The 7,060-nt window shown below is 35.0% G+C and overlaps 1 pseudogene; it reads right to left on the bottom strand.

Moving 5' to 3' along the window:
* Positions 1 to 5,584: 5,584 nt before the first annotated feature.
* On the bottom strand, positions 5,585 to 6,241 carry LOC149558014 (replication protein A 70 kDa DNA-binding subunit A pseudogene; annotated as a pseudogene).
* Between the last annotated feature and the right edge of the window lie 819 nt (positions 6,242 to 7,060).

Below are 7,060 nucleotides of genomic sequence, written 5' to 3'. Positions count from 1 at the left end.
GTGCAGAAATAAAGATACGCTAGTATTCGAAGACGATAGAATAGATTTTGCGGCATAGAAAACAGGTGACAAGCAGAGACGCCGATTTGCGCAGATGCGAATTTTTGCAGACAACGATTTGGATTGGCGGTGGCGGAGACGTCGATTTGCGCAGACGCGAATTTTCGCAGACGTCGATTTGCGCAGACGCGGATTTTTGCAGACGTCGATTTGCGCAGATGCGGATTTTCGTAGATGTCGATTTGCGTAGATGCGAATTTTCGCAGACGTCGATTTGCGCAGACGTGGATTTTCACAGACAGAACAGGTTGCAGACCGAAACTGCGCCAAAAAAGTTAAAAAACTCAAATTTTTTTTTTTAGATGGTATTTCTTCTTCCTGAGTGCGTTCTTTAACCTGCAAAAACAAGAAAAACACCCTCACAACACACTCAAACAACAAAAAAAATTAGATGGTTAGAAAAATGACATATAGATGAAAATAGATGATTAAATGACCCGTAGTGGGGTCCCACCAGGCATGCCAAAATGTAGAACAAGAATTAGTATGCAAAGAACATTAACAAATAAAGTAAACATTCACAAACCAAAAACTAAATTCACATATATGCTTAGACAAAGAAAGCAAACAAGAAGTGCAAACCTCACAAGAGAAAACACTCCATGCTTTCTTGATTCTGTAGATGTGTCCTTTTGCTGTGGATGTATGCTTAAGATGCTCAAAAGTTGCTTAAATGGAGATGGGTAATGACAAATTGGTAGCTTTGTGAGCTCTCAATTTGGCATTATAAGGGTATGGTTGATGGCTTTGGTTCTCAAAATAGCATGGTAACTTTAGCTCAAAGATTGTTGATGAAATGGCTTGGGATGGGATTCAATTTATAGGCTAAGGGGTAGAGGGATGGAGGGCTTAGATGCAAGGGTGGATGAAGGCTTAAGGAGGGCTAGGATGCACTCAAAGGAGAGCACATGGATTGTGCTTGTTTAGCACCAATGGGAAGGTGACACTTGTCACAAGGAGGATGAGTGTGAGAGGGTAGGGTAAAGGGTTGGTTAAAGGCATGATGAGTGGGGTTGAGTATGTAAGAGGGATGTAAGAGGAATGAGTGTGGAAGAGGGAAGAGTGTGGAAGATGGGTGTAAGAGTCATGAGTGGGCTTGTAAGAGTCTTTTATGTTTTGTAAGAGCACTCATGACTTAGTGGTTGGGCTTTTTGAGGGGAGACTTTGGTTTGGATTAGGAAAGTCTTAAACTTGTTTAAGGAATGTGACAACATTAGGGGGTGGATTAGGCTTGGGTTTAGGATTAGATTAGAGATGTTAGAGATGTGCAAGTGGATGGCATTAATGAGGGTGGGTGAGTTAGTGGCTAAGCTTGGTTAGTATGGGTGGATGGGGTGGATTAGGCTAAATGGAGGATTAGAGATAGGTTAGGGGTTTTTGAATTTGAGGATTTCATTTATCAAATAGATTTATTTAATAAATGGGGATTTTTGGAATTAGATAGAAGAATAGGATTTAATTGATAAATAATAGATTATTTGATTTATCAATTAGAACTATAGATGATTAATTAAATTAATCAACTAGGGGATGACAAAGGATTAATTAAATAGAAATTTAATTAATAATGCCTTTTTGGATAACTAAATAGGATTACTAAAATAGTGTAATCAAATTTAGGTGTCTACACCTGACAGTGTATCGGGAGGTTCCCAACGGTGTATCAGGAGCTTCTTAATAGTGTGTCGGGAGGTTCTCGACGGTGTATCAGGAGCTTCTTGACAGTGTATCGAGAGGTTCCCGACGGTGTATCAGGATGTTCCCGACAGTGTATCGGGAGGTTCCCGACGGTGTATCAGGAGCTTCCTGACAGTGTATCGAGAGGTTCCCGACAGTGTATCAGGATGTTCCCAATGGTGTATCAGGATGTTCTTGATGGAGTATCGGGAGGTTCCCAACGATGCATCAGGAGGTTTCTGTCAGTGTATCGGGATGTGTTCCATTAGGATGACATGTATCGAGATGTATCCAGAAGGTTCTATTATTGTAGTTGACATGTTGTATGTGGCCGACGGATACCTTCGAGAAGGTTCCTCGGTCAGTATTTATATCTCCCTTCGGGATCATTGTAATCATCATATCAGAACCTAATGTAATATCTTGGCATATGCAAATAAGAAGAAGAGTTCTGCTATTCGAGTTCATGTTCATTATCTGTGTGCAATTCTTAATTAACTTATGCGGTAAACACTTTGTAGTGACATTGCATAGTTTGTCCTTTTTTCCACAGACATGTTGACTCAGTGCATTTTTTATGTCGCTATACAGTGTTTACAATTTGTTCATAATCTATCAATGGGTCTAATGACAATATTTGTTGAGTATTTAGTATGCAAGGGTCATCGTTAAGGCTTTAGTGTAATCTATTTTGTCTATCAGATTTAGTACGGGGATTCCATGCGGACACATATTTGTCAAAGAATTTTCTTGCCTCATCTAATTGAATTTGGTTTTTCCAATCAATTGTGTCTGTATTTGGTGCATTCTGTAGCCAAATGAAGCCATGCATGTGTGCAGAACCTCGATGTTACCACTCATACTTGTACCAAAAATCTTTTGCTTGCAGTAATTTTTCTATGACTTCTTCATGAAATATAGTGAATCTTTGGTGAATGTATAAGGATGTAATATGTGGGTTGTCAACAATATTATCTATGAATTTTTTCCTTGAGAAATGTACTGTTGAGTCTGTATCCTATGGAAATAATGCATGTAGATTTGCCCATTTTGTGTTTGCTGAGCTCAAAGTGAAGAATAGTGTAGGTGTCCCTAGTTGGTGTATCATTGTTGGTAATTCCATTCTTTTTAATTCCAGTAAGCTCTTGTGCCCTGTAATGAAGTTCCAAAATGCATCAATTGATTTGCTAGTTGATTATCAGGCACATTTTGTAAACTCTCACGAAGGAGGTGGATAGTTTTTGGTATATGGTCATGTAAGGTTGTTTTAAAGAAAACTGTTGCTGTTTGCTGGCTACGATGTCTCATCATTAAGTTGTAAATAAAATATCTTAATCGTACATGTTTCCCAAATATGTTATCATGATATCTTAATAAATGTAATGCATATTCATGCATTTGTATGGGTTTTCTTCTCGTTTGTAGTGGGATTGATGTTCTAGTTGGGAATAGGGTGGGAAAAGCCATGCTCAGTAGGCCCTCAATATTGTATTTATCAATTGGTGAGTTATAGATTTCTTGCCAAGGGAGGATATGTGGTTCATTTCCTTTGATGCCTATCATTTCCTTAATTATTTGTAGCTCACATTGTTTATTAGGCAATTTTGGAATAAATGACGATGTATCATAGCAGTCTATATCATCAGTGGGAGTAGAAATGATTTCGCTAGCTACTGTTGTGTTAGGAGATGTTCTTGTTAAATTGTAGAGCAAGTTTGATATATTTGTTGTTGTTCCAGGCAATTTGTTTAGTGCATCAACATCAATATCTACATCCTTATAGTATGGGTCATATTGCATTTTGAAATTTAAAGCATCTAGAATAGTATATCTGTTGACGTAGCCATCATAGTTTTGTCCTTTCACATTTTTTTTGCATATAATTAGGAGTTCAATGTCTAGTAATCTTCTAGGTAGAAGATGAGCAATTGTTGAAATATTTTGTGGGAAACTAATGGTGTGTCCACTATATTTGTATTGTCCTCGTCTTGCAAGGGTGACTAATAAGACAAGGGTAACCCTTGCAATACACATTTCTTCAACTTAGGAGAGTTTTGTGAGGATGTTTGGCTATTTTCTAGGGTCTAAGTTGTTTTCCAAAGAGAATCGATGAACCCCTTTTTCTGCAAAACATCTAGAAAAAATGGTTTGGGTTGTATTTTTTTGTATGGACATACCTGTATAGCTTTCATTACAAATGATGCATGTTTTTAGTTTTGATAATGCATCAATTCATTCTCTAAACTTTTTCATTGATTATGAGAATTTTGTTGTGAAAATAGTTGTTGGATCAAATGTTTGTACTCTTTGTTCTTGCAAAGGGAAGAAAGTCTAGTTACTATTTGTATTTTTTGATGACACTATCTTTTGATTATGTTTTTGCCTTTTTAAATCATGAATATTGAGGCTTGGTAATGTAGAGTGAGTGGTATTTTCTAGTATAGTTTGTTCATTCTTTGTAAAACCTCTTTTATGATTTTGTGGTACAATGGTATGCATTGTTGGAGTTGAAGTTTGGCTGGGAACAAAAAAATTCTGATTTAGTTGTTGGATACAATGTCAAGTTGAAATTTCCTCCTTATGGCGATTGTAATATGTTTGATTTTGCAATCTTTTCTGAAGTATCTTTTCTTGTGTGATTGAAGCCTGCATCTATATAATTTGAAAATAAATCTATGCCAATTTCGTATAATAAAAGGACTGGAGAAATGAATTTTTTGAAAAAATGGACTATAAATAAAAGTAGGCTTCAAAATTTTCAAGTAAAATTAAAGTTTACTTCAATTTGGTAATTAATAAAAAAAATGAAATTGTAAATAGAAATTAATAAAGAACTCTCTCTCTCTCTCTCTCTCTCTCTCTCTCTCTCTCTCTCTCTCTCTTTTCATATATGTATTTTGAAGTGGTTGGAAAGAAGAGGAAAACCCTTTTTGTAGACTTTTGTACAGATATGAAAGTATTTTTTTGAGTACAAGGGAATGTAAGAAAATAGAAAGGATTTAAATAACTAATAAACTGAGCAAAGAAAATATAGTGTAGGAGCAAATGAAATGATGACTTCTTCTTAAATTGAAATAGATAAGATCGTAAGTATAGACTGATATAGTACATGAAAATATATTTGATATATAAATTTGAAGAACAACTGTGCAAATCACATTTATTTTGAAATGAAATAGTACAATTGTACTTTATTTTATTTCTATGTTGAAACCATTCTAAGAAAGGATGATTGATGGCTGAAAAGAATGTTTCACAAAGATAGTTTTGAAATTTCAAAAAACATATACTCATTGGTTGTTTGGAAATTTATTTTCTCAGCCTTTGTAATGGTAGCCTTTACTCTATTGTTTGAGTTGTATATCTCAGTCATTAATGACAACGTGAAAATGAAACTATTGAAACACATAAACTTGAGGATGAATTTAGGAGTTGTGTCAACTATGCTTTCATACTGCAACATGTAGAGATCCTTTGCTGAAATTTGTAGAAGATGACTACCCACTTCATCAAAAGCAATAGTCCAAATGGAACTTGTATGATCTTGTAGTTTAACTTGCAAGACATACTTGTAGTTGTAGTCTGGAAAATTTGTGCAACATCTTGAACAAAACCACGTCTTATCTTAATTTTCAACACATTTCTTCTTGCACTCTTTCCCATCCACTTGAAGTGGGCACGCTGGGTAGCAAAAAGAATCATCCTTGATGAATTTGATAGTTGCCTTTATTGTAACCTCAATTGGATTTTCAATTGTTTTATAATCTTTCAAGATTGTAGAGATAGTTGCTAAAGTAGTTGACAAATTAGTTTTTTTTGAAAACATTGGCAATGAATGTGTGTCAATCTAATCTACTTTTATCTTTGATATGAGGGATTCAGTTTTTGGTATAGATGGTTCAATGGTGAATACAGTTGTTGATGTACTATTTATGACCTTTCCTTTAAATTCACCAACATGGACACTTCTAAACGCAATGACGAGTACCTTTTTGGATTCTTTCAGTTGTTTGATTTCATCTCGCTCTTTATGACAAATGGGCCCCCATAAAGTAACATCAATACATAAGAGTGATATGTCGATTAACTTTATAGCCCTGTAGAGGACCTCAGATCCATCCCTTCGTATTATCATTGAAATGTCTCCAATAGTAAGAACCACTCCAATAATGTCAACCAAAGTATTATTACTGATGTTTGCAATTTCATTAATTGGCTTAAAGTTGTAGTGAACATTCCCAGTAGGCAATTCATCATCGCAACATTTCAAAATAGGTGTGTGGTCAAGAGTGATTTCAATGTAGCTATTCAGTTTGTTGTATTTGATATTTTCATCTTTGACAGAACCCTTTGAAATGGTATAGACAACACCTATATGCACTCTATCATAGTGCAATTCAACTACCTCATTATAGCAAACAATCCTAGTCTCTGTGCCTCCATTGTCCAAAATGTCAAAGCTGAAAACTTGTCCACTACCTTGTTGGTTATTAAATTGTCCCATTTCCTTTTTTGTTGTAACCCTCCATTTGATTGTCCAGCTACTTTGGTAAGGATTCAAATCCTTGATCGGGCTTATAGTTTGTGGAAATGGTAGTTCCTTGTGAGTTACACGGATACCATATTTAGTGATTTTCATGGGTGACACAATTGGTTTGTCTTCTTTCACCTGTTCTTCCTGACATTTGTATAGGTACTTAGGCCTCCCAATAATTTTGTACTCTTCGTGAATGATGTCAAGGTTGAAGATGATTATGATCCTAAATTTGGGTATAAAAACAAAATTAGGCATATATATGAAATGAAAGTTAAGGAAGTAAGAAAGTCATTATAGATGAAAAATATCATGGCCTATATGGAATCTGAAGTGGGCCAACAAACATATTTTGTCAATGATATTATAGATTTTATTTTCAGCTTATTAGAGAGGAGAAGGTCATTACATTTTTGAGGTAGCATTGCTAGTTACATGTAATTGCCATTAGGCAAGACAATCTTATATCGGTCCATTTCATCTTCAATGTTAGTTATCTTTTTGAAAGATAAAATTTGGAGTACAGGTGTTGTAACATAGTCTCCAATATTGATGGAACGAATCGCATTGGTAGTCAACACAACTTCAACTTTAGTGGCCTAGAAAGAAAATGTAGTTAAGTAATATGTTTGTAGTAAGGATGGCTATGAATTTATAAAGTAATCAATTTAAGAAAATATGATAAAAGATTGTCAGGAAGGACATTAGACATAATTAATAATTTTTTTTTGACAAAACAAATAGACACATTGATTCTTAATAGAAAACAACAAGTTTTGATGAAACAAA

The sequence above is a fragment of the Cupressus sempervirens genome, chromosome 5 (assembly GCF_028749045.1).
Source record: "Cupressus sempervirens isolate cs-2001-9-10 chromosome 5, ASM2874904v1, whole genome shotgun sequence".
NCBI lineage: Eukaryota > Viridiplantae > Streptophyta > Pinopsida > Cupressales > Cupressaceae > Cupressus > Cupressus sempervirens.
Note: the sequence above shows the minus strand (reverse complement) of the source record. Positions and strands in the feature narration are given on the sequence as shown.